Genomic DNA, 26,853 nt, shown 5'->3' with positions numbered 1-26,853 from the left:
GATTGGTTTAGGTCAGCTGCCCTAGTGATGTTTCTCTCCTCACTTTTTGCCCACCCCCTAGGAGGGTTAGAGAAAGGCCCAATGCTGTGCCACTGCTGCTCAGCAGTAGACACAACACTGGTGTGATAACACTGCTGTTCCAGCTACAAGTACAGAGTACGGCACTGTATGGGCTGCTGCTGGGAAAGTTAACATTCCAGCCAGACCCAGTACATTCTTCCATTTCCTTTGAATTTCTGTTGGACAAATAGCTTTTTTTTTTTTTTTTTTTTAAGCAGCGAAGACAAATGAGACAAATGGTCAATATAAAATTTGCAGCTTAGTTATATGAATGAATAATGGATTATGCTCAGCTTTATGGAGCTTTGGGGTTCACAAATAATTCTACTGGTAGACTTGGAGATACTTTAACATGACAAATAATGTATAGACATACTTATGCAAGAAGCCTGTCTTTTTTGTTTGTTTGTTTGTTTGTTTGTTTGTTTTCTTTGACTTGTATAACTTTACAAAGTATTTTTTGGGGCTAGACCAAAAAATGTAGTACCTTTTATGTTGGTACTATATGTTTTGTAGCAGGTGACAACATGCATTTATTATTGCATATTGGCTGCCTTTCTCTCTGATTTCTCTTTCAATACAATTATCTGAAGTATAATTATGCAGGAGGATCCAATAGATCATACAATTTTAGTCACAATTAAGTAGCTGGCTTCTGAACACAGTGGGGTATTCCAAGGCCAATGAGAGCTAATCTGTGTGTTGCAGAGGGTTTTGTTTCTATCGACTTTAGAAAGCTTTAATTGAGTCTGCCTAAAACTCACAACTTTTTAGTGTAAATTGAGATTACTGGTTTCAGCCTGTCATCCTAAAAAAAGATGACAGGTGGATTTTCTTTTCTACCTCTTCCACAGTAAATTGCTTACAAAATTTCTTAATGGTCTTCTGAAGCAGTAAGGCAATAAACTTATATATCAGATTTTAAAATAATGTCGTGGTTTAACCCGGCCGGCAACTAAACACCACGCAGCTGTTCGCTCACCCTCCCCCTCCCTCTCTGGGATGGGGGAGAGAAATGGAAAGTGAAGCCTGTGAGTTGAGATAAAGACAGTTTAATAAGACAGGAAAATAATAATAAAATAATAATAAAATAATAAATAATAATAATAATAATAATAATAATAATAATAATAATAATAATACAATGGTGATAATAGTACTACTACTAATAATGTGTACAAACAAGTGATGCACAATGCAATTGCTCACCACCCGCTGACCGATGCCCAGCCTAACCCCGAGCAGTCCGGCCCCCTCCCCCCGGCTAGCCACCCCTATATATTGTTTAGCATGACGTCAGATGGTATGGAATACCCCTTTGGCTAGTTTGGGTCACCTGTCCTGGGTCTGTCCCCTCCCAGCTCTTACTGCACCCCCAGCCTGCCTGTTGGCAGGACAGAGCAAAAGGCTGAGATGTCCTTGGCTTGGTATAAGCACTGCTCTGCAACAATTAAAACATCAGGGTGTTATCAGCACTCTTCTCATCCTAAGCCAAAACACAGCATTCCACCAGCTACTAGGAAGAAAATTAATTCTGTTCTAACTGAAACCAGGACAAATAATAAGCCTGCTTACAGGAATTAAAACTTGCAACATTTTGCAGAAAGTGGGCTTGATTACTACAAAAGTTGGTTACATGAAGAGGTTTTTACTTTGCCTGTGTCAGCTCCTGAATCTAGAAGAAAATGGATGCTGAGAGATCTGCTGGGTGTGCAGCTTGATTCACTGTCCAGGAGCACTGGAGTGGCCCTGGCAATTTGCTTGCTTGGCTTTCACATGACTGCAGCATGGTTAGGCAACATTTCCAACAGAAGTATTTGGGCTGATTACTTTAAAAAAAAAAAAAATTCCTTTTTTTCCTTTTCCTTTTCCTTTTCCTTTTCCTTTTCCTTTTCCTTTTCCTTTTCCTTTTCCTTTTCCTTTTCCTTTTCCTTTTCCTTTTCCTTTTCCTTTTCCTTTTCCTTTTCCTTTTCTTCTTTTTCTTATTTTTCTTTTCTGCCAGAGGATACAATGTGGAATATCACACCCCATCTAAAGCTCTGCACTAATATTACAAGAGGGTTGGCTCTGTTTTATAGCTTAAATCTTTCCTCTCCCTCTTTTCTGTTTATTCCTAGAATATTCACAGAGCAAAATCATGCTGTGCTCAGATTTTTTTTTTCTTAAGATTAGCAAAGGATTGCCTTTAAGCCTAGTCCTGCAAGATAGATGTGAAACCTTTCTAAACCCCCTAGCAGCATGTTGCTGCATCTTTCCCCAAATTAATGATTTTTTTGTGTGTCAAATTTATCTGACCCAAGTTTTTTACAATATTCCAAATAAGGTGTTCTTAGCATCTTGGACGCTGTCATTGGCACTTCCTTGTCTCAGCTTCAAACATCTTGCCTGATACAGCCTGGATTCACATTTGCCATTTGCATGGCCTTTTTCTCATGTGAGAAGTGGTTCCTTAATGATGTTGCCAAGAGATATTTGTTCCATTTGCTTGTTTGTTATTTAATTTCCTTTTATGTGATTTCAGTTTGGCTAATTACTAAGCCTTTCAAGCACTTTGCTGAAATAGAATAAGACTTTAAGCATCACCCACTGTTCACCACAAAAACCCTTATCCAGACACAAAAATCTCCACGTAAATTCCCTTATTAATGAAAGCAAGATTATTTTTAGCCAGGTTTAAGGAGGGTGGGGTGAACTGTAATTAAATTGATGTAATATTCTAAGGAATTATAGTGGGGTATAATGTATTATTTGTACTGTCTGCTAAGGTTACTTAGACATCTTAATTAAGCTGTGATTCAAAAGACCACAGGAGTGTAATTCAAAAGGCCATTCTCTGTGAAGGCAAAGGAAACAAATAAGCACTTGTGAGGAGCTAAGCTAAGCATGCTGGTGCCTTGGGAAGCCTAAACTCAAGTCCCCTTCCTGGTGTCCACCCTGAACAGCACTGGCTTCAGATGGCTCCAAGTTCGTCCTTCATGAAAATCAAAGAATTTTCCACCCCAAAGCACAATGGCTTATGAGGCAAGGGTTGATGCAAATATAATATAAAAGATCTTAAGTAGAAAAGATTTTCGATTATTCCTATACCACGCTCCCATGAATCCCTGGGCTTCTGCAAGATGTTTTTAATTCCTGATGTCCTGTCCACTTGGGCTGCTATCTCTACAGTGCTGGCTGAAATCGGCTTAAATATTAATATATAAGTACAAACCATGGATCATTTTTTAATAAAGTTTTGCTGTGTGTATTCCTTAAAGACTTGTGGGATGTGATAGTGGTGGTGAAAGGCAGACAAAACAGTTAAAATGAAATATTAAATAAAACTGAAGATTTTATTTTCACTTTCCTTGGAAAGTGACCTGGTGGGAAAACACAGTAAGTAATGACTAATTATTTTTCTGTTGCTTGTACATTTTAGAAGATCTGTTTGTTGTAATTGTTTTGGTATGATTTTGCCAATCTGTTGCCTTTGGCTTACCTCTTAGCAATAGCAGTGGATTTTTTTTCCCCACCCTATTTTCAATGAGGGCAGTCTCTCTGTTCACCTGACACAGGTTATAAGTCCTACTACAACCCTTTTGATCATAATGCCAGGATTATTGACAAGCTGTCAAAACATGGGTTATCACTAGTGCTTTTTTGGGCTTCAGTATTGACTATATGCCCTAACAACAAAGCAGCAGCATCATAATAATTCTAGTTCCCAAACCAACAGGTTGCAGGGTCTCAGCAACTGAAAGACTACCAGATTTTGTCCAGAACAGCAGAAATACAGCAAAACAGCAGCAAAGTAATAATGCTTGTGAACAATTATGTTTCAACAAGGAATTTTAAAAGAACACACTCCATCAAAGTGTCTGAAATATGGCACTGAGCAGTTTCAATTTCCATTACAAACCTTTTAAAATAAATGGTCTTAATAATTCTTACTCCTCTTCTCCTGCTCTACAGAAAAGACAACATTCATCTCATTTTTTTAACTCAGATACCGGATATTGAAAAACTGGCTGTCACAAGTCAACACAATGCTCTTGTATTGTGCCTACTAATATCTGTTAACATTTACCAATAATGAGAAATTTTAACTAGAAGTTTAATTTAAAAAAAAAAAAAAAGGAGCTTAGATGGATAACTAATTGAACATCTAGGAAATTGGAGTCCTTAGATCTTGGATGGGTCCAAAGATTGATAGCTCAGGACTGTTTTCCAACTTAATTCCAGTTCCCAGGCTCTCTGGGTTTTGGTAAGATTTGAATTATCCGTCCCTTGACTATCTCTTCCCTAGCATACAGGGAGAAAGAGTGATGATATATGTCATGTTCCCTTCTCTTTGAAAAAAAAATAAAAAAAATATATATATATATATATATATATATATATATATCAAAAACTTCGTACTGTGCCTGTTTAACTCAGCTTTTTGGCAAATGTAAAGAAAAGAGAAGTCTATCCATTCTTGTACGGGAAATATCCAACTGAAACTGTCGGTGGCTAGATGCAATGAAAGATTTAGGCATGTAGTTATGCTGGTATCCAAGGCCCATGTTTAGGCAATGCCGGATGTTCCATAAAAAAATTTTCATGAGTGCTTGCCACTGATATTTAGGTTCATTTGTTCATTTGGAGCTATAAACTTTATTAATTGATCAGCTCATCTCTAATCTCTGCTCTTTAAAGTAAAAATCACATATTCTGTAATGTTATCATGGTACAAACTGTCAAAAGTGATTTATGGGCTCTGTTAATCAGATCCCATGTACTATTTTAGAGCTGAAGCAGTGCGTTTCCAGGCTGCATTTCCTCTCAAAATATCAAAGTACTTTACAGACAATGAAGCTGAACAAGGAAGGCTATTCACTGACTTATGGCTATGTCTATGACCTGTTATGCCTATGTTAAGAATACAATTAGGTGCAATGTATTTTGACTGACTCTGACCATTTTTCCATATGAGATGCTAAATTTACCCTCTTGACTGTTTCAGAAACACATAGTCTCTCAAGTACTAAACTAGAATAAACTTATTTTGCTGGTTCCTAAAACTCACAGGAGATTTCATATGTTATCATTTGGTTATGCTTTGCCAATTCTATTTGTCTGTTCCATGATATCCAAAACAAAACCAGCATGAAGACAATATCCAGTGATGTGGCTTCCTTACCAGAAACATGGCATTGTTAATGACTAACCCAAAGCAAATTTGAATTCCCATGGGATACAAAGTACATCAAGTATACCAAAGTGGTATTAAAAAATATACAACAGTGGGAAAGGGTATACATGAAATGTTCTTGCACAATGCAGAGGAGAGCAATACATACATGTAGATCAGTATCTGCATACGTTCCTATCTTTAAAAAAGCTTTAATACACTTACAGGAAAGACCTATAGAGCCCTGTTGATTCCATATGGCTGAGCTGGGTGAGGCTGAACTTACAAATATATTTGTGAACCTCAGAAGCTGAAGGAACTTTTGCACAAGTATCATTTGTGAGTGTATTTCATCGATTAGAGTCCCTTTACTCCAAAGCAAAGATAGTGTTAGAGGGGGTCACTTCTGAGAAATTACAGTTTTCTTAAAATATATTAAGCTAATTTGTATTCAGTATTATAGCTCTAACAGGAAAAAAAAAAAAAAAAACAATGCGAAAACTCAAAGCAGTCTTTGGGTTTGGTTATGTATTTGGCTAATGGGCAGTATAAACAGGCAACAAACATTTCTGATTTTGTACATACAAAAGTAGCAAGGTGCTAAGTGAAATGAATTAAACCAGACATGTTTGGAAGCTGAAATCCCTTGTATATGCCCTGAATAACTTTATCCTGAACTTTTCTCACCTCCTTCCTAATCAATCTGAACTGTAACCTGCTGGGCTGAGCATTTTGGAGGAGAGGCTACCTTTGGTAGTTTCATAGTGATTTTGGACTGACTACCTGTCAGAAGGGGTGCTGGACCACTGTCACCAGGGATCACCAGGGATGGTACAATCAGCAGCAATGACCTGGAGATTAAAAACAAAAACAAAACAAACAAACAAACAAAAAAACAACCAACCAACCAAACAACCAAAAAAAAAACCAAAACAAAACTGATGTCTTTTCCTCAGCCCCATCAATTTTCTCAAAGACAGGATTCTGATAGTAGACAGAATTTTTAATGAAAATGACATTTTGGCAGATTTAATTGAAGAGCTGGGGCACCTCTCCTATGAAGATAGGCTGAGGTGGGGTTGTTCAGCCTGGAAAAGAGAAGGTCTGACTCTGTCAGGGATTATAGTGGTAGGAGAAGGAGTAATTACTTTAAACTAAAACAGGGTGGGTTTAAATTAGATATTAGAAATAAATTCTTTATTGTGAGGCTGGTGAGGCACTGGCACACCCCGTCCCTCTAAGTGTCCAAGGCCAGGCTAGATGGGGATTTGGGCAACCTGGTCTGGTAGGAGGTGTCCCTGCCCATGGCAGGGGTTTGGAAGTGGGTGATCTTTAAGGTCCCTTCCAACCCAAACCATTTTATGATTCTGTGATTCTATGATGTATTTTACTCTCTCATTAGATTTGACTGTTATGTGTAAAATATGAGCCTGAATTGCCTTACTGAGCTTTGTTAGTTTACACAGTAACCACTGTAACCCGGAGGCAATAACATGAGTTTAACAGATAAGAACAACTTATTCAGCATTCCTCAAAGTCTGAAGAGGAGGAACAGGAAGCTGACCCAAAATGCTTTAAAAATACTCCTCCTAGCAGTAATGCACTAAAGTAAACACTGAGGGGAGAGTGCTATGAAACAGTTTCGTCAAGGACCGAAGTAATAACAGCATGGCTCAAGTGAGGGCTAATTAAATTGTTTTAGCTACTGGAGGGATGGGATCTCCAGCTGTGTGCAAGCCGCAATAACAAACTTTCCTTAGGGTGCAGATTCTTTCTTGTCTCTTTAGCTTTACACAGCTCAAATGTTATTCTTGCTCATGACAGCCTCATCAGAATGTTGGCTTCAGAAATGCTTGCCTGGCTGTAACAGTGATGGAAGAAAGCAAGCAGGATGAATTAGATAAAGAATCCAGTGTCCTTGAGAGCACTGGTGTTTTGGGGTGAGCTGGAGAGGAGGCAGGAGACATTCCTGGTAGTAGTATTTCTGTGAGCTGTTCTTTACTTCGTCAGGCGTTCTTCAACTGTATTGTCTGAATTTGAAATCCAAACTTTTCTCCCCTCCTTGTATAAATAATTCTTATTTGTATGTGCAATCTCTTGAACTTCAATATTTTCAGGAATGGCTAAAAAAAATGTGCGTTTCCTTTTTAGTTGCCTGGATGGTAGCTTTAAAATAGCATGAAAATGTTGCAACAGCATCCCTGCTCTTTGGAGCTCACTTACTAGAAGGAAAAGGAAAAGCAGACTATTTATTAAGGGCTCGCTATACCTTTTAACAAAGGCAAGAAGTTTTCATGAAGCAGTAAATGACAATAGCTGGAGAACTGTTGACTGTAGTCAACATACACAAGTATATGCACATAAATGTAGGATTTAGTTTCTGATTTTAATCACTAAGCAATTACACCTGATAGGTGAGGACAGAACAGAGGGTTGTCTGTAGTTTTAAATGATACATATAGTGACAAGTTTTTATTCATCACAGTAACTACAAGCTTCACTGTACATGCTTTAGCAGATAAGCTTTACTCACTTGCCAACCCAGTCAGAGAAAAGGCAATACAGCTCTGTGAAATACAGCTGACAGCAATGCCGGACTGTGTATGTGTATGTGCATATGACTGAGAACAACCTGTTACTTCATACCTACCCTCCACAAACACTGCTGCAATTATAGCTTTAAACAAGGTTTGTTGGGTATATCAAGAGGAACAGAGTTGGAAGCATCAAAAGATCATGGTACTTACTACAGTCACTGATCTAGCTTTTCTACCCTACCCCACTCTGTAATTTTCAATTAAATTGACCAGTGGCCTATACTAGATACAAAGTGCAAAGAATTTTATCTTCTTTTTCCAGTTGCGATGAAAAAAATTAATAGCATAGGCAAATGTCAGTGAAGAGCTAAGCAAAGAATTTACAGCAAATATGTTTTTATAGCTTAGTTTCTCTTGTTGCCTTTGAAACTATGCAAGTGTAAACTGTGAGTCAACATTATATTCCCCTTTATGTTTAACCCACAGAAGACATTTAACTCTCTCAGGCTGTGGCTGTGAAAGCCAGGTCCTTAGCTTAGTCTGGAATCACTTGAGGTACAAGTTCAGAAGCTGTTCCTGCTTCAGCCTGCTCCTATTTTGGTGTGTTGTGTTCAACACAAAAGTATCCTGTGCATTTACATCAACTAATTGGTAATGTAGATTGCTTGAGCCAAGCTATTGCAAAAGCATTTTAGAAGTTAATTGAAGTTTTTGCAAATGCTTAGAAAAGCTCTGATAATACAAGCTAAGTTTTTAACCAAGAAGAATGGTAATGTAAGATACATGTAAGTTTGTACTGAGAAGAATGGGAATAATTTTCAGTTTATTCTACTTGGAATAGAATTTGATCTGAGAGGGCCACTAATTTGTAAGAATTAGAATATGTGTACAAGGCTTTGTATCACAGCAATTGCATAAGTATTAGTATACTGCATACTTGCAGTATGTATGTGACAATGTGAAGAAAAGTCTTCAATTATATATATATATATATATACACACATATATATTTATTAGGTATGCCTGATTTGATTAGGACACTTGATTAGTGCAGCTTAATTGGGGCAACCCCACCAGAAGGAAAGTCACTATTGGGCTCTGCAGCTTGTTCTGCAATGCTTCCAGGAGCCCAGATGTCTTGACAAACACTTCAATATCTGGCTACACAGAGCCACATAGACATAGTTGCCTGTTGTTCACCTGTGAGATTAGGAAATGATAAACATTTCCCAGATATTCAGGACAAGTGGATGCTTACCTTGAGAAGTTTCCAGTCCAACAGCAAACATGTGGACAGAAGTAGAGGAAGGCTGAAGAAGTAGTAGGGATCTCCTCAGTCACCTCTCTGTAAGCCAGGAAGGAATATTTCAGAGATACAGAAGCACAGGATGATTAAGGTTGGAAGGGACCTCTATATTTATATTATATATATATAAATATATATTATTTATAAATATATAAAGAATAAATATATTTATATTGGTCATCTTGTCCAACCCCTCTGCTCAAGCAGGGACACATAGAGATCAGTTTAGCAATAAAGAGGATGGAGAACTTTCGGGATGATATCAGAGATTCAGTGCTGAGAAGAAGGTATGGACGCTTTTATTCATGAAGGTGACAAAAATGTGAAAGGAAAAAGGGACATGAAGTTCAAGGTGAACGAGCCCCAGAGCTACTGGAGATGTGTGCAGGAAGATGAAACACCGTGTGGGTGAGATGAAACAAAACCATTGCTTTGAGTCAGCAAGTCCCCAGGCAAGGACGATGGCTTTAATTCTGGGACCAGAGCTTTCCTCAGTCACCAGTGAAGCCATCCTTTTCCCAGGAGGTGGAGGTATTTTAATAGGGACCAGCTCATCCCTGAGAACTGCTTAGAAAGCTGGAAGGTGAAATGAATATGTGTGGAAAAAAAATCTCTTCCTCCTGACTTCTTGTTCTATACATGAATTGTCATGATAGTTGAAAACCATTACAGACCAATCCCCATTTAAGCAAGCACTTTTTTTTTTTTATCACTTGAGTCCATGGAAGAAAATGAGTGACAATTATTTAAATTTTGTAAACTACTGATGAATGGAAAAGACACAAGAAATTTCTTGAAGAAATAAAAGATTAAGTTTTTCTTGTACTTCTGCTGTTTAACTGCGTGCAGCTGTTCATAGGTACTGCACATCATTATAGTCATAGGTATTGCACATCATCATAGTCAGTGGGATTTGTCTGCAGATAGCTTTTGCTTGTTTAAAGCCATGTGCCTCAGATTCTGCCAGGTAAGAGAAATATACTTAACAACATAGATGTAAGACATCCCAGGAATTGAAAAATAAATAAATAATAATAATAATAAATCTCTATATTAACTTTAATGTTTTATCTGTAAGGAATACAAAGATTAGATGGTTCTGAAACTTAAAATTGCATTTGTATTTAAAATAGAACTATTTTTCAGAAATGTGATAAAATTTAATTCAGTAATCTATTCTTCTCCCTCTGTATTCTCTGTCATAAACATAGGATTCTATTCTGTGATCTTGTTTGTACATTTGTATACACAGTCAAGTGTTTTAAGAGCTACAGGTGAAAAGTGCACTTTGGATTCAGGAACCTGGGAAGACTCCAATTCCAATTTATGTGGGATTTTTCTTGTGGTAATTGAACATTTATATGCTTACTCATTCATTATCAAAAACCACATTTTCAGAAGAGATAAAACTAAACATATCCCCATCTGAAAAATTAAGTAGGGTCAAAATGCCATGGAAATGTAGAATTTAATTTAACTGCTAAGAGTTAGTAATACCTTCATAAGCACTGAAAAGATGGCAAAACTGATGAGAAAAGTATTCACATTTCTGCAGTATATAAGAAGCTAATATGGAGTTGTTAAGACATGAAACACTCAAACTGCTTCAGGTTCCTTTGATGAGGAGCTTCAAAAGTTGAACCATTTTCACCCTGCACTGCAGAGATCTTCTCATCATTTTTTACATCCCCATAGCTCGCTCACTGTACAGTAGCAATAGCTGCAGGACCAGGGGAAAGATTTTGGCTCCAAATGCCTGTACCCATGTTTGGATTGTGATTTGGGTTTAGGTAGTGACCTATTTAACTATTCTATTAAGGAAGAGGTCCCCAGCAGCTCCACAATTTACTGCTGTTATTTTTTGATGACCTGTTGCTTTCCAGCTGACCTCTGAGAGCACCAGCAAGGCTGCAGGCTGAAGGGCCTTGCAAGATGGTCTTGGGGTGATCTGAGCTGCTCCACCCAGAACAACAGGCTTAGCACCTAAAGCAAGACTTGTATGGAAGTGTAAATGAAACCAGAGTTGTCTATCTGCTTGAAGACTCAGGGTAAAACTTTTGCCCTGTATTCTTGTCTTCAAGATTTTGCACCAGATCCTAGAGGAAAGCAGGCCAAGTCCCCATGCTATGAGGAGGAGCAGAAATTTGCATTTCAGTGCTGCTCAGCTGGGATAATTTCCCCAGAGCCACCTTGGACTTCTTTTTGTCTCCAGAACAGAATGAAGAGGAAGTCAGAGGAATAAGATTTTTACCTGTTATATTTAAAGTACTTTCAAAAGTGTAAAGAGCTCCTAACAAAAGGATCAATGAAGTGTCATGGTCTGTCATGAGAAGCACGCAGGACCATACAGGGTTGAACATGCTTTTTGCTGCAGAAGAAATGGGCAGTTGTCTAAGGAAAGTAATTGCATCCCTGAGTGCTACAATGACAGATGAGATTTTTATTTTTTTCTTCTAATTTCCCAGCCTTATGCATCATACAGATGGAAAATTCTTTTAAGATGAATGTATATCTCTCATCCACAGTCAGACTTAGTGAGACAATTTGGAGTTGGAACAGGACAAGCCTTATAAGGCTTAAGGCATTTCATACAGGTCATCCTTGACTTTTTATCCTATTGTTCTTCAGTGAAGTACAGAGTTCCTTCATATAAGATATTTCTTATCTACAAATCATGTTGATATCAAAGTACTGATTTTTCAATGTTCATGCCTCATGTAACAGGCACCTTATAACAAGCATGCAGATACTTAGAGAATGACTTCACAATGTTGTTCAATCTCTGCACTTCTCAGAAACTATTTTCTTCACTGTAAGTAGAAAAAGACAGCAGAGATATAACATCCAGTGTGGCAGCCCTGCTTCAGGTAGCATCCCCACAATACTTTGGCATTAGAGAAAGAAATATGCTTTCATTCTCACAGAAACAATGTCATAGCCAACAAAACACTAGCTGTTCCTCCTCTGTGCTATTCTTTGCTTCTTTAAAATGAGCATTTCATCTACAAGACTTATGGGGTTAATCTTCTGCTGTATGCCTCATTAGTAAAGGCTCATATGAAATATGGTGTCAGCCTGTGGTACTGTATTGTAAGAAAGGTTTGAGTGCACATCAGAAATTTTCACTTGAAACAAACAATAATAACTACTGAAAACACTAAGAGACTGAAAGAACGTTTAAAAGAAAATAAGGTGGAGAATTGAAAAGATAATACACTTCAAATACAAGCAGGCATAATGTATAATTAAAGGTAATTGTTGAACCTTCTAGCTATACAGAAAAATGCATGGAAAGAAAAATTCTTCAGAGACTAACAAATAAAAGCAGCCTTGCTGGGTTAGGAAGTCCTAAGCTATATTAAGGTGAAGAGACATTTTGGGGAACTGCCTCTGTTCTTGTGCTACTCTTTTGCCCTTGTCTAAGCAGGTCTTCTTGAGGCAACAGCACCAGGAGTTAGATGGACTTTCTGTCTGACCCTGAATGGTTCTCATGTTCTTATTTTCTTTTGTTACCATTGTCTGAAATGACAATTTTTTGTGATAGCAAATGCAGTTAAACAGCTCATTGCTTTATCTATCACTGAAGCAGTCAATAAATGAGTCTACAATAATGAGTGGTTTGTGATAGCTAGATCTATTTTCCCTTTGTTCCAAGATCTATGAAGAGTGCTGTACACTTTTATTTTCACTTTTGTGGCTTGCCTGTCATTCTCCTATGTGTATCACATCTGCTCACCAGATTTTAGAGATCTTCAGGGCTGCTTGCTGATACACGGGGTGCCTAAGCTTTCCAGGGACAGACATATTTTGGATTTTTTTTTTTTTTTTTTTCTCCCAATAGTCTGGACATTGCAGTCTGACTGTAATGTACAGTTCAATATGATGTTGGATACTCATCTCATTTCATGGTTTCTGGCACACTTCAGAATGAGCTGGGGCTTCTTTCTGTAGGACCAAATAGCCAGAGGGAAAACTGTTACGAATATTTGTAAACATTTGTGTTTCATATGATTCTATCCAGATCTCTTCTTTAAAAAGACATGAAAACCCATTGCCAAATGGTTACAGTGTTCTCATTTTTTTATATTTCTGCAAGGGTTACAATTTCTTATTCTTACTCACTTGTCTTTCCTTTAATGCTACAATTCTTCCCTGGATAAGTTGTCAGTAATTGCAGTCCTTTCCTTGCAGCACACGTCTAAAATAATAGTGACGCTCCCTCAGAGCGTGGGCTGAAAGCATTTTGGAGCAGCTTGTAGTGGCTTTTAAGAAATGCCCTCCAGTGATTTACAGTCATGTTCTACTTGAATGGCTTCCTGCTCTTGAAAGAGCTGGTTGAACTTTTCATGTACAAACATCAGTGCAAGACTTTTCTTTCAATTTGGGTCTACCTTTATTCCATCAATGTTAGTGTCACTGAGGCAAAAACTGTAGGCTGTCCCTTTCTTAGTAAAGTGCCTCATCTCTTACCCCTGTGTTATCATTTTTATCTTTAACTTTTCAATAACATCACAAGCATTTTAGAATACATTTTCCTTTTGGTTTTCATATTTCTATATATTATTTGATGGTGTGCCTGACTCATATGCCCTACATTTGAATAAGAACTTGTATGTTTGCTCTGCATATAGCTCTTGGTTGACTTATTATGGGCTGTCAGAATATTCCCAATTGATGTCCTTCCTACTTCATGACCACGATTAATCAAAACATTGCTTCACCTTTTAAGATTTAATCATTGTGTTAGTCAACCATTTTACACTGGTTGGCAATATCCTTATTTTGTACTTTATTTATTTATTTATTTATTTATTTTTAATGGAGTTTTAAGTACAGTCTTTAAGTATCTTTTGTCTGGAGTAAAAACACTTTTGGGCATTTATTAGGATTTTACAAAGATACTTCTCTCTTATTATCAAGACGGTCAGGGTCTGCCAAAGCATAAGACAGCTTTCCTTATCACCGTTGATAGCATAGCTATTCTTGCCTTGTTCCAGCTTCATTCAAATTTAATTTCCCATTTTATGGTGTGAAAATTTCCATTTGTAAAACACTTTTCTTTCATAACTAGATGCTTGGAGGTGCACTTCTAATGCAGCACTATCATTATTTTTTGACTTTTTTTTTTTTTTGTTCTCTAACTTCTATACATTTAATTATGGATGATTTGATGAGGGGAGGGTCAATTACTTTTTTTTTTTTTTTGCTATATTTTAAAAATGAGAAATCCAAGTACTCCTCCTCTCCTATGTAGCGTTGTATATAATATTATTTTTAATCCAGGACTTACTGGAAGTAAATATTTAGATCCCCAAATTTATCTTAATTTTTAACATAATACTATACAATATATATATATATTTTAATAATGTATTTTTTTATAACTTGATTTAGTTGGATTCAGTTTTAATTGATGCAAGTTGGCAGTCATGATATTTCCTAGAACATCTTTGTCCTCCAAGATAATGGCCATATTTCAGCTTCTTCCCCATACTTCTTTTTATGTTCCCATACAAAGAAAAAATTTTAGTTGATTCCAAGGTAGCCATTTGCTCTTCTCTCTCTGTATTAACAACACCTCTCTTTCCCTCATCTGGATAGTTGGATATAATAAAACTGATTGGAAATTATAATTGGAGGTCCAGGAAAAGAGGCAGAGTGGCATCTCTCTCATTTCAGTAACTAGAGATAGAAGTCAGTATCAGGTGAAGATTATAATGTGTCAAATAAAGTCCAATGTTCCAAAATAAATGTTCATTTTAATAATTGATTTTCAATAGCAATAAATACTGATTTCCAATAAACTCCAAATAGCCCAATTACATGTTCCACTGTTTAACACGGCCTTCGCAGCCTTTCAGTGTCACTAATTGCCCAATTACCTGTTCGACTGTTTAACATGGCCATCTCAGCCTTGTAGTATTATTCTTTTGTAGTATTGCTCTTTTGTTAGTGTTTTTAATAGCACAACCCATTAGCTAGAAATCCACAAAACTGTTTTTTAATTTCACAGATCATTCTTTCAGATTATTTTCATACAAGGCTAGTAGTCTTTTTTATCTCTGAAATAAGAGACCAGATTTCATCAGTATCTTCTGAAATACATAACTACCCATGGTAAACTACGATAACTACCACCACCAAAAAAAAAAAAAAAAAAAAAAAAAAAAAGTTGGCTTAAAGTCTTCTTTTATTACTCAGACTTATTTCTTCCATACATGACAACTTTGACAAGTTAATTTTTGTTTATTTTAATTGGAATTTTATGTTATACAGGCACCTATGATTAATCTGTCACCCTGGACAAATAAATTACTCAAAATTACAATTTAGAGCACTTACTTTAACTATAATTTCATCAAACTTCTCAAAGAATCTCTCTAATGAAAAAAAAAAAAAAAGTCCAGCATTTATAACAGCTATTTCTAATATACATCCCTATTAATAGGGAGTGCTACAAAAATAAATTGAGGCCATGCTGAGCTATGAGACAACATTTAGATGACAGAGAATTGATTTTCTATAAAGCTGAGGGATTTTATAAAAACATAAACAAAATCTACAGTGAACAATTTACAAATGAAATATGTGAAATTGGATGACTAAGTCATGTATTGATTTGATTTTCATAAACACATTTGCTTGTCGATACTGTAAATGATTATTACTCAGTCTTTTTGAAAACATCAAATGGGGTGAGACACAATTATAGCAACAACATCATTAGGGCTGGTGCTCCTGAAAAGCCAGGGCTGAGAAAGTTTGCTTTTCCTGTAGGAGTTCACCTTACACATCCATAAAAAATGGATGCAATCTGTTCTGTCCAATGGGCACTAATACTGAGCTGATTTGAAAGCCTTGTGCGTTGACTGCGGTCAACGAGGCTTATTGTATGTCTCCAGGCCCAGAAGAATGGGACAATCGCTTTCATCACATTCGACCTTCATCACATTCTCCTGACAGGAGGGCAAAGTTATCACATGAAATGTACCAGGAGTACCCCAAGAGAAGTGCTAGGTGGGAAGATTTCCTTTTCCACTCTCTCCTTCTTTCTCACTGGGAGTAAACCACAATAAGAAGTCAATACTTTTGACACAGTGACCTGTATTTACAGGACATAATAAATTTATTCAAAGTTTGTTATGAACTGTGAACAGTCTATCCATTTTGTTGAAAGAAGTTGTTGAGATGCAATTATCAGCCCTGTTTTTCAAAACAGATTCATTAAAAAATTAAAATACACTTCAACCTTATATTCCATCAGATTGTGTCTATTATTTTCAACAGTATCACCATGTTGAGAATATAAAGCAGGAGACAGATTGGTGTGGAACTGACATAGATATTTGTTTCGTTAGTAACAAAGTAATTTGCAGCACTCTAGCTACAGCTAAGAAATAATACGTTAAGTCATAAAGTGCAGTTAGGTGACAAATCTATTTATCATGTACCTTAGCCACTTCCGTCTCTGCTCACTAATCCTTCTCCCCAGGGAATTATTCTAATTTTAATCTGCCAAGCAGATATGTAAGTAATACATAGGGTAGATGAGAATGAACCCTTGTCTTCTGCAAATGTCAGATTTTCTCCCCCAGTTTACTTCAATCTAAAGCACAGCATGAATGAGGATCAGGCCAATCTGACATTTAAAAAAAAAAATTCACAGCCATGAAGATATCCCTTTGTTGTTCTACAACTCTACAAGTAGGACCTATATCTCTTCAGAACAAGTACTTTTTTATTTTTTTATTTTTTATTTCAGTTTCTCATTCTGAGTCTCAAAAAGCTTTGATAAAGTGTCTATTAAAGATAGAATACTTTTTCTAACTTTCCGGTTACAAATGATGCATATATAGCATGTGATACCGTAATATTTTTACTGCCATGATTGTGTTGTTTGCTAACTAAGAGAGTCATGCTGTACTTTGCTGCTTGATAAGGAAGACAGAGGAAGTAACTAAAAATGGAATGGCAAAAGCAAAGCAGAGTCATCTTGTAGTCCATCTCTGTCTTGCATTAGCAAACCACAAATTCTGTTAATTGTTACTTAGCTGCTTGATCCAGATTGTCAGGGACTTGGAGTGAAAAACAACAGTGTTCTAAGTTGTGGTAGATATTGGACAGCAAGTCTATGTTGGCTTCTGTGAATAAATAAATAAATAAATTGCAAAAACCTACAGAGGAACCCTTTGTCTCATAAATCTCACCAAACAAAAACAAAAACTGGAGGTATTCTGTTTTCTTGCAAAAGTGCTTTCCCTCCTCCTTTCCTTTCACTGAAATACATATTTCTAATATATAGACAATTAAAGAAATGTGTGTAGTTTAGTCTGTATGTGAGGCAAAGGTCTGAGAAGCGGATTTCAGTCTGAGTGGCTTTCCTTACCACATCTCTAGCACTAAACCACTCCCTACTCATGATCATTTTATGAAATAATAGATATATACTGACTGGTTAAGAATAACTTCAGGCAGATCAAAATCATATATATATATATATATGTAAGATCTCAGCTCAGTCCCTTGCTGATGAGTGAAGCCATCCTAGAGTTCACTCTTTTAATGTGATAACTGAGGTGATAATGTGAGAACAGAACAGCAGAAGTTCTCTGGTGAGAATAAAATTAGCTGAAGAGATAACAAGAGATGAGACAGCTGCTTATGTATCTTAGGAACTGTCTACAGAACCATTAAAAGGATAGCCATGAGGTTTGCTATCCTACACATACATAATACATTCATCATTGAAATGCATACATGTTACTGTCCTTTTTTTCCAGAAACATAGACAAAATCCTGGCTGTCCAGTTCCAATAAATGGTTCTGCACCAAGAACTGGTCAGAGAATGTAAGGAGAAGGGAACTTTGTGCTGCTGAATTTCCTCATGCAGTGGGTTAGGATTGTGTGGCATTGCCTGCAGACTCCATTTCTGCTCAAAAAAAAAAAAAAAAAAAAAAAAAAAAAAAAAGAGCGCCAACACCCAGGTTGTTTTGGTGTTTTTTTTTTTTGTTTGTTTGTTTTTTTTTTACAGTTGTGTTAGCAGCTAAACTCCATCTCAGGCCAGAGAAATATGCTTCAGACCACAGAGTAGGCCTTGCACCTCTGTGTTAACTGAAGTAAAGAGCATAGCCACCTCCTCCAGCTGCTCTGGCCCATGTCAGTCCCTGTCCCACTGCTGGTGCCCAGCCCCATGCCTAGGGACCTGGGGTCTCCCCAGAGGTGGGAGGATGTGGAGCTGTTCCTCTTTCGTTGGCTCAAATGGTAGCAAAGCTGAGCAAGTATTCCAGAGATGCACACACACTGAACAGGACTGACTCAATCAGTCACACAGGCTGCCCCAGACAAGGGCTGCCTTCAGCAGCACTCCTGTAAAACACACAGACAGCTAAGCCCCCTTCATCCTCTCTGGCTGGTACAAACAGAAGTGCAGGCAGGCTCACTCATTTGTGGATCCCTCAAGTACTTGCACAGCTCCTTTGTCCGCTCAGCACCTCTGCCCACATCCCAGGGCCTCAACCTGCTTTAGAACCTGCCTACTCGCTGGCTGGCCCAACTTGATGTTAGCTACCAAAACACTCCCTAACACACACACAAGTATAAGGAAGATACAGGCACTTGGCCCCTCAGCAACTGCCACCAGGCACAAAGACTTTGACCTATAGCTCTGCTCCAGACAGTGGTGTGGAGCCCATGCCCTCCTCAGCCATGCTAGCCCCACCCTCCAGGGTGGTGTGTTCCCACCTCAGGAACACACACTGCTCGTGCCCCATGACTGGGAGTAGAAGACCCTACTCACTCCTGCAGCTGATGCCAGGACCCAACTTGCTCCAGCAGCCAGAACCACAGGCCAGGGTTTTCCACTCTTCCAGCCTGTCTTTTGGTAGCTGGCACCAAACTTCACTCATGAGCACACAGGTCTCCCGAGAAGCTGGCACGCAGCCCTTCAGCACACATACACATGGTAAAAAAAAAAAATGAATATAAAGAGAGAGTGAGAGTTAAGACAAGATTTAATGAGAGAAATAAGAAGATAAGACAGATTGTGGTGATCAAGTGCAGGTCTACGCCAGGCAAGGGTACTGACCGGACCAATTTTACACACTACCAGCCCTTTTCTACTCTTTTCTACCTATCTTTCCTCTTCATACTCCCTGCTTCCCCTCCCCCTGAGCACTCCCCTGCTCTGCAGAGCTCTGCAGTTTCTGCTCCTTTCCAGTGTGGACTCCCCTCACTTTACATCAGCTGCAAAGTCCAAGTTGATCTTCCTGGAATCAGGAAAAAGAAGTGTCTAAAGTGAGATGGTAAAAAAACAGGAAGATAACATTTCAAGGTTAATAGGAAGGAGAAGAGAAAGAACTAAAACCAGGAGCAGTAGCAGTAGTAGCCCTTCTCAGTTTTTCAGCCTCTTCAGCCTGTTTCCTAAAAGCAATCCCATAGCTAGTTGCTCTAGTTGTTCCTAGAATGGAGGTACTTTTCCATCTTGTACCAAAGTAAGACTGTTCAGCTTGGCTTGTGATTGCAATCAGAATCTTTTATCAGAATCTTTTTTTTTTTTTCTTTTTTTTTTTCTTTTTTTGGTTTACAGCCCTATGGACAGACATGTTGTAGTCTAGAGAGTCTAGAGCCCTCAATGGCCCTAGAAATTGCAGTGCTTGCAATTTCTACCTCTGCTGGACTATTTGTGCCATCTGCTGCAGGAGGATACGATGCATCTGAATTTCAGTAGACTGCTGATATGTTTTGTACTTCTCGGATTCTTCTGTCCTCATTCATGTGGAAATTTAGTATGTTTGTCAAGACACAACGAAAAAGCACATCTGAAGGCTTTTGCTTTCAAGTAATTTTCACTACAGTGAAGTACAACACAACAGATGAGTGTCCATGGTTAAGAATCAGTTCATGTAAAAATGGAGTTCATGTTCCTTGTAGACTAGTTTCAACCAACTTGGGAACAGTATGTTATTTAGGTATGAAAAATAAAAATAATACATCTATTCCACTAGTACAGGAGAGACATTAATTAATTAATTTATTTATTTATTTTAAGATTATACTGAAGGAAAAATACTGGAGGAAAAGTATAACTTTGTGTGATAAGTTCAGATCATAATTTAAATTGCAACCCAAATGTTCATTAAACCTTGTAATCATTCAGCATCCAGATAGCCTTTGCATTTTTATTATCCACACTTCCCTACAGTTTCTAATAATTTCTTCAAATTTCCTAGTAAGAAATATGTCGAGACATAAATCTATAGCTTTGCTTTGATCAAAAGTCCCAACTGTGGATTGCCAGAAACTTCTTGAAAAAAGATCCATCTTTATATTCCACATTAGAGGCAGAGTAGCTGAAAGTCAAATCACTAACAACAGTTTTATTAATTTTAATGTGATAAAGTCAAATTTATTATTCTAATTTGAAATCATTACAGTGATTCCCCCTGAATTCCCTCTGAATCTTCTTCTTCATAAGACTTACTAGCAAATGTGCCAAGCTCTTTCATTAGCACAAATTAGAGCAAATGCAAGGATTTGTACTTTAATAAATTTTCACAGATGCATGAAATTGCATGGCCAATAATTGTAGCTAGCTCAGTTATTTCAGCGATTATACCGAGTGCAGAGGAAATTAAAGTAAACCATTGCAAACTCTGATCTTGACAGATTTCCACGAGCTAAGCAGGATCCTGCTATGCTCAAATGAAGGCCCTCAGGAGAAAAACCTTGTTAATTTTATTTTTGTGATCTGTGACTCTGGAGCCCCTGCACCATGCTAGGGCACAGGCTCAGTTCTGGAACAGATTTCTAGGAGGTACTGGTTTTTATCTCTGTAAATCCATGGCTCATTGAAGGACCTTTAGAGGACCTACAATAGTTTTCAGAGAACTGGGATTTCTACAGCCTCAAGCAGTTTATTTTTATTCTGCTCTTCCAGGTTTTCAAGCAGAGAGTTGTTCTTCACTCTGCATCATCACTGGTTGTATACTGTTGGTATGAGCTGCTAAACAGCTGCTGTGTTCCACCAGACAGCTTTTCTTTTATTACAGTATGTCTGAAACACAAATCCTTACAATTAACAAATAAATACGAATAACAAGGAACCAACAGATGAAAACACATAAATTAGCCAGGCTAATAGGTGCAAGCAGGGACAGCAAACCCACTGCACAGAAGCAACAAAATCTGCTCACTCAGCACATTCCAGAACCAGGCTCAGGGCAGGGAAGATCCCTTGTGTACAGTGTTGGCTCCCTGGCAGATCCCAGCTTAGCCAGTTATATTTTCACTGCTCTGCCCCATGTCACCAACCATCTAGTTAACTCACCATTTGGCTGAATGCTGACCTGTTAGCCAGGCAGAGTAATTTGTTTTGGCAGTGACTGTTACCCACATGAATCTCAGTGTCTCTGGACTGCTAGAAGTGTTCCCCATAGCTACACAGATCCAAATACAGTCTTAAGCACTCTTTAGTTATTATTTTCTGCAGCTCAAAGCAGGGACACACTGATATTGAAACGGGTAACCAAATCTCTGATGCAACCCAGCCCTGATGGATATAAAGAAATGTATTATCAAGAAGAGAAGAAAAAAGAAACATGAAAATAAATAGCTAATAGTAATAATGATAAAATAAAAATAATAAAAAAAAAAAAGGAAGACAACAAATATGTGGTATAAAATGTCAGGGAATCATCCCTTCATCCCAAAATTCTTACACAGGATCTGTCTGACTTCTGGAGAAATGCCCTGTCTACACAGTCACGCTCCCACCTACTGCATGTTACCTTCTGTATGTGGTATCACCTTCCTTGCTGAAATAAATTAATATTTCTTCATAAAAAACAAACAAAAAAAAAATGCATCAAAGATCATGAACATTTATAAATGAAGGTATATAAAAATCAGTATCTTGAAAAGAAACTGTAATAATTTTTTGCAAAGCTTCTTTCATGAGCACCCCTAAATCCACTTTTCATTGCAATAATAACTTTTTGTTCAGAGGAGGTTCTTTTACAGCAACTCTACAAAGATAAATGAACCTTTCTTCTATCCATAAAGGATTTACTGTCTTCACACTGACGCTACATTTTATAGTGGATGGAATTAGGGTTAAAACAAGGTTACATATAATTGCCAGCAAGGTTTGGCATAAGTACCAGTTTGTCCCACCTCTGTACATTAAACCTAGTAATTTAAAATATAATTAATACCTGTCTCATTATTAGCTGCTAACATTGATATAAAAGGAAACAAACCCATAGTTAAGATCAAAAGATATTCTTGGACTTCCTGACGTTAAAGATGATTTTACCAGAATACAAAGCAAGCATTTCAGCATTTGACTTCATGACTATGGATTTCATAATTGCAAGTAATTAAGGATGTAATTGAGAATTATCTTTCAGAAGGCAAAGATAATATTTACTAGGAGATCCAGTCTTCAGCAACCTGTTCTCCAATTTTATTATGAGATTACAAGTCATACTGAATGCTGATACATAATCTTTTGAACATATTATGGTAGAAATCAAGGAGCATAATAAAGTCTTCTCCAAATGTGCTGAAACCCGTGGAAGTCAATCCATTGATCTCTTTGTAGGTCTGGCTCCTGCCCTGGATTTCATCTCCTCTACAATTCCATTGAAGTTTACTAGTGCGTCCTGCTACAAGGTTGATGCTCCTAACTTGAGTGGAAGAAGGCAATTCACTACACTTAATAGTATACTCTTTCTTTTCAGACTGTTTCTCTAATGATAAGCCCATTAAGAGTCCTGACCCAGAATAGATCTGGTAACTATCAAACAAACATGTTTGCAGAAAACCCCCCAACAATAAAAAGTGTGCTCCATCACCATGTGTTTCATTTTTATTTTCTTCTGGTAGCAAATCATCTTTCATGTTACTTCAAGAATCCTGCTGTTTTAACTTTTTGAAATTGCATATTCAAAGTTATCTTCTGTTACATACTGCATATTTGTTCCCTACATGTCTGCGGGAGATTTGTACATGGAATGAATGATAAACATGACAAAAAGGAGATACTCAGCATGGATTAGGGAAGATCATTTTCCTTTTAGATGGTCTCTGACAGAGCCTGCAATAACAGTAAGCCTTCTAGATAAGTTTATAAAAATTTGAAATTAAGAGCAATGCATATCACTCAGTTGATGATAAATGACAGTAAAGAATGCAGTAACCCTGCTCTCCCACACAGGAAAATTCAGTGAGGCCCTCTCAATGCCAGCTGAAAGGCTTCAACAATTTTTAGAATGGAAGATATGCAGAAATAGGGATTAACACCAAAAAACAAACAAACAAACAAACAAAAAACAGATTTGTCACAATATAAGGCCTATAGTTGCCACAGACAGAAGAGAACAAATATACAACAGGTAGGGTTTTTTTTTGCCCTAGCACAAGCAGTTGGGGATTGGATTCAGTTTATGTTCATACGAAGTCAGTTATCTACACTAAGGGACACAAACAGCAACAAAATTCTCTAAACATTAGTATCTGCTGCTGTCTGACCAAGAGATGCCTATTTGGGGTGATCTGAAATTCTCTTGTGGTTCCACTAGATCTATTGACTTCACTTCTAAGCACTAGCATTGGGTGTTATGTGGCTAGTTCACATGTAGACATTCACACTACAGACATCTTAATTTAGAAATGTTTATCTGGAATTAAGTCTGATCTATATTCAAAGTATTCACTGAGAACAAGGACAATTCAGCTACGTTTGTCAGGTGAATTGCCCTCTAGAAGGGCTTGTCTGAGGCTAGTTTAGACAAGAACTTTTAGACATCCAAAGCATGAATCTATTTACCTTCATGATTTGGAAATTTTGGTGCCTACAGGAAGATAATACTGAGAAAACTCAGAAAAACCGAACTGAACAGTTTTTCCTCGAGTTATTGAGCTCATGGAATAGCAAAATCTCCCTCTCTGAGGGAGAAATCACCAGTTGCAGTGGATCTAGCTTTGGTAGGCACTAAGGTCCTTGTTAGCTGAGGGTAGAAGCAGATTTATGATCTATTTATCTCTGCAGTACTGTGTTCATGTTCATTTATGGTGTGGTAATAAACATATCGTAGTCCTCTCCAAAGACTTACCACAGTTGTTTGCAGGCTGTTTTCCCAAGGTTACTCTTGTCTTAGTGATCTTAAACCATTTCTGCTTGTGAGTGATTGTTGGACAAAATGATTTACAGCAGCCTTTACCAAGATCATAGCACATTGCCACAGATCTTTTGCCAAGGCTTCTTGACCTCTTTTATTTACAATGTCTAGGGTTGAAGGATTACTTATGTGTACATTTTGGTCATTTGAGATAAGGGCCCTGACAGTTCCGTTCACACACTACTAACTTTATTGAATTGTCCTCTGTGCCATGGTGTGCAGCATATGCTATGAGAAGGACACAGGTTCTTGAAGGAGAAGAGCAGTTACTCTGTTTTTTTCTGGATTAAAAACTGCATGTTTCCAGATTCCTAAAGAAAATTCACCTTAAAATTTGTCATCCAGTCCTAGCTCTTGGGTACCTTACAAACTAAAAAGGACCTTTGCAGGGCTTAAATCAGTATCCTTTTCCTGCAGAAACCTGCATGAAGGTTTATATTCAGAGATGGTATGCTTAGCCTTTGTAACCTCTGGCACCATAATTTTGCCCCTCTCTCAGCCCTGTCACTATGTGGGTCTCCATGAAGAAAAGTAGCAAGGCTCTTGCTGTCATAAAAAACATCAATTTCAAAGGAAGTTAGAGGAAATACTTGTATAAGTGCCTTCATGGGAAACATGTTCAGGCATGGTTGGAAAGCATCAGAGATTGCCCCAGCCTCTGAGACAAAACCTAGGTTGAACTTCAAGGAGCATCCATGCTTTCATTTCCTCACTTCTCATTTTCCCTGAGCGTGTACTATTCACATCTCTGTTGCTTTTAGTTCAATGGCTAAGCTGAAGAGGATGAGTTTTATGTCCTGCTGCATAGCGCAGGAACAAAAGCATGCAGAACCTCACAGTGCAACGAAGCACAGTTTCACTCAAACCCCGTACAAAACTGCTCTGTCCAGAAACAAATGGGGTCATAGCTCCTTCCTTTTCCTTTTCCTTTTCCTTTGATGAAAAGGAAAAGAATTTTTGACAGGCTTTGAAACGATGCAATGTACTTCTCTCTTTCTTTGAAGTGATCCCTGCCCACTGCAGTGCCTGGAGTTAAGCTGTGTAAGGACCCATTGCATTGCCTGGCATCCATCACACACAAACCTACTCCTAAATGACCCCCAAGGAGAGGCACAGCCAAATCAGAAGTACCCAAAATCTTGCCTGCATTGATTTGGTGATATTAGGTATCATTACCAGATATAACTGCACTGATACTTATAGACAACTAAATCAAAAAATTCCCTCTGGGCAAATTTTATTCATGCAATATCACACTTTTTTATTTATATAACTATTTATACATTTATTTACGTAAATGAATCTCCACCTGTGCTATCCATAGCCTGTTTTTTTTCTATTTAAAAGGGTAAATCTTGCATGGGTAAATGCAAGAAAAAATAATACTCATTTATAAAAAGGTATAGATTTATATCACTTTTTGTAAAGGAGCCAAAGCCTATCCTAGTAGAATAATAATCTATCACAATGATGTTGGCTGGAAGTAAGTGAGAGAAGAAAGCCTGAACCAGGATGCTGACCTATATGAATAAGACTGTAGGTGTTAGTCTGTGAGCACAGAAGTACATATAAGTATATAGTATAATCATCTTAACAGTATCTGTCATGCTATACTTTGGAAGGGCAGAGTATAACGTATCCGTTTTGCTGGTTTGCGGGAAAAAAAAAAAAAAAAAAAGTCGATTCTATATAGTCAGCAGAATTCTTTACAAAACTTCCCAAGGAGAAAGCAGATGCTGAGTAGCACAAAATTAATCTTGTAACATACTACCTATAAAATACAGTAACACAAATCAATATTGCAGCCCTACACTATCAGCTTCTGAGCATAGGAATCGTCAGCTGTATTGTGTAGGACATGTGCTCTGCCGTTGAGTTTTTTACCACAGATTTCTTTTTTAGGTCCTGAGTCAGTGTCTATTGGAATCAGTGACAGAAACATGGCTTTGGATCAAGTCTTCAGCTGTAGATTTATACTGACCGGTAACTGCGAAATACTGCAGTTGAGGCAGTGCTGCAGTAGAGTGCTGCTGGTTATGTTACCCTCTGCTGCAGCCAAATTGCTCTGTCTTAGAAGAAAGCCAATCACTTTGAAACCGTGTAATTTTAACCGTGTAAATTTAACCCTGTAAGTAGAAAAATGCACGTGGCAATTAATCAGTTCTGCAGGAAATGAACTTGCAGTCTATTTAACGCTCCTGCCCATTAGCAATTAGTCTATATTTATAGCTGAGTGTGTAGCTCCTAATGCAGCAAAACCACTGCATGTAACAGCCATAGCTTATAGCTTCAGCTGCAGAAATACAGACTCTTTCTGGCTATGCAGTCATTAACAGGCTTGCAGTTGAGTGCAAAGGCAGCACACGTTCTGCTGTGGCTCAGCTCACCAAGCCAAAGCTCATGGAATCAGAATTTGTTGTATGAATGTTTTGTCCCCAGATCCTGCTTCTCATTTTGATTCACAGATATCCAGCCTCAGTTCTTCTTTTTTTTTTTTTTTTGTTTTGTTTTGTTTTGTTTTGTTTTGCAGATGAAGGCACAAACTGGGGGATCAGCACTGAAAATAAAACAGTCCAGGCAGCAAAATCTCTTTCCTGAACTTTTTATCTTTGAAGGAT

Source organism: Netta rufina, assembly GCF_964035555.1.
Source record: "Netta rufina genome assembly, chromosome: 1".
Lineage (NCBI taxonomy): Eukaryota > Metazoa > Chordata > Aves > Anseriformes > Anatidae > Netta > Netta rufina.
This window is presented reverse-complemented; position numbering follows the sequence as displayed.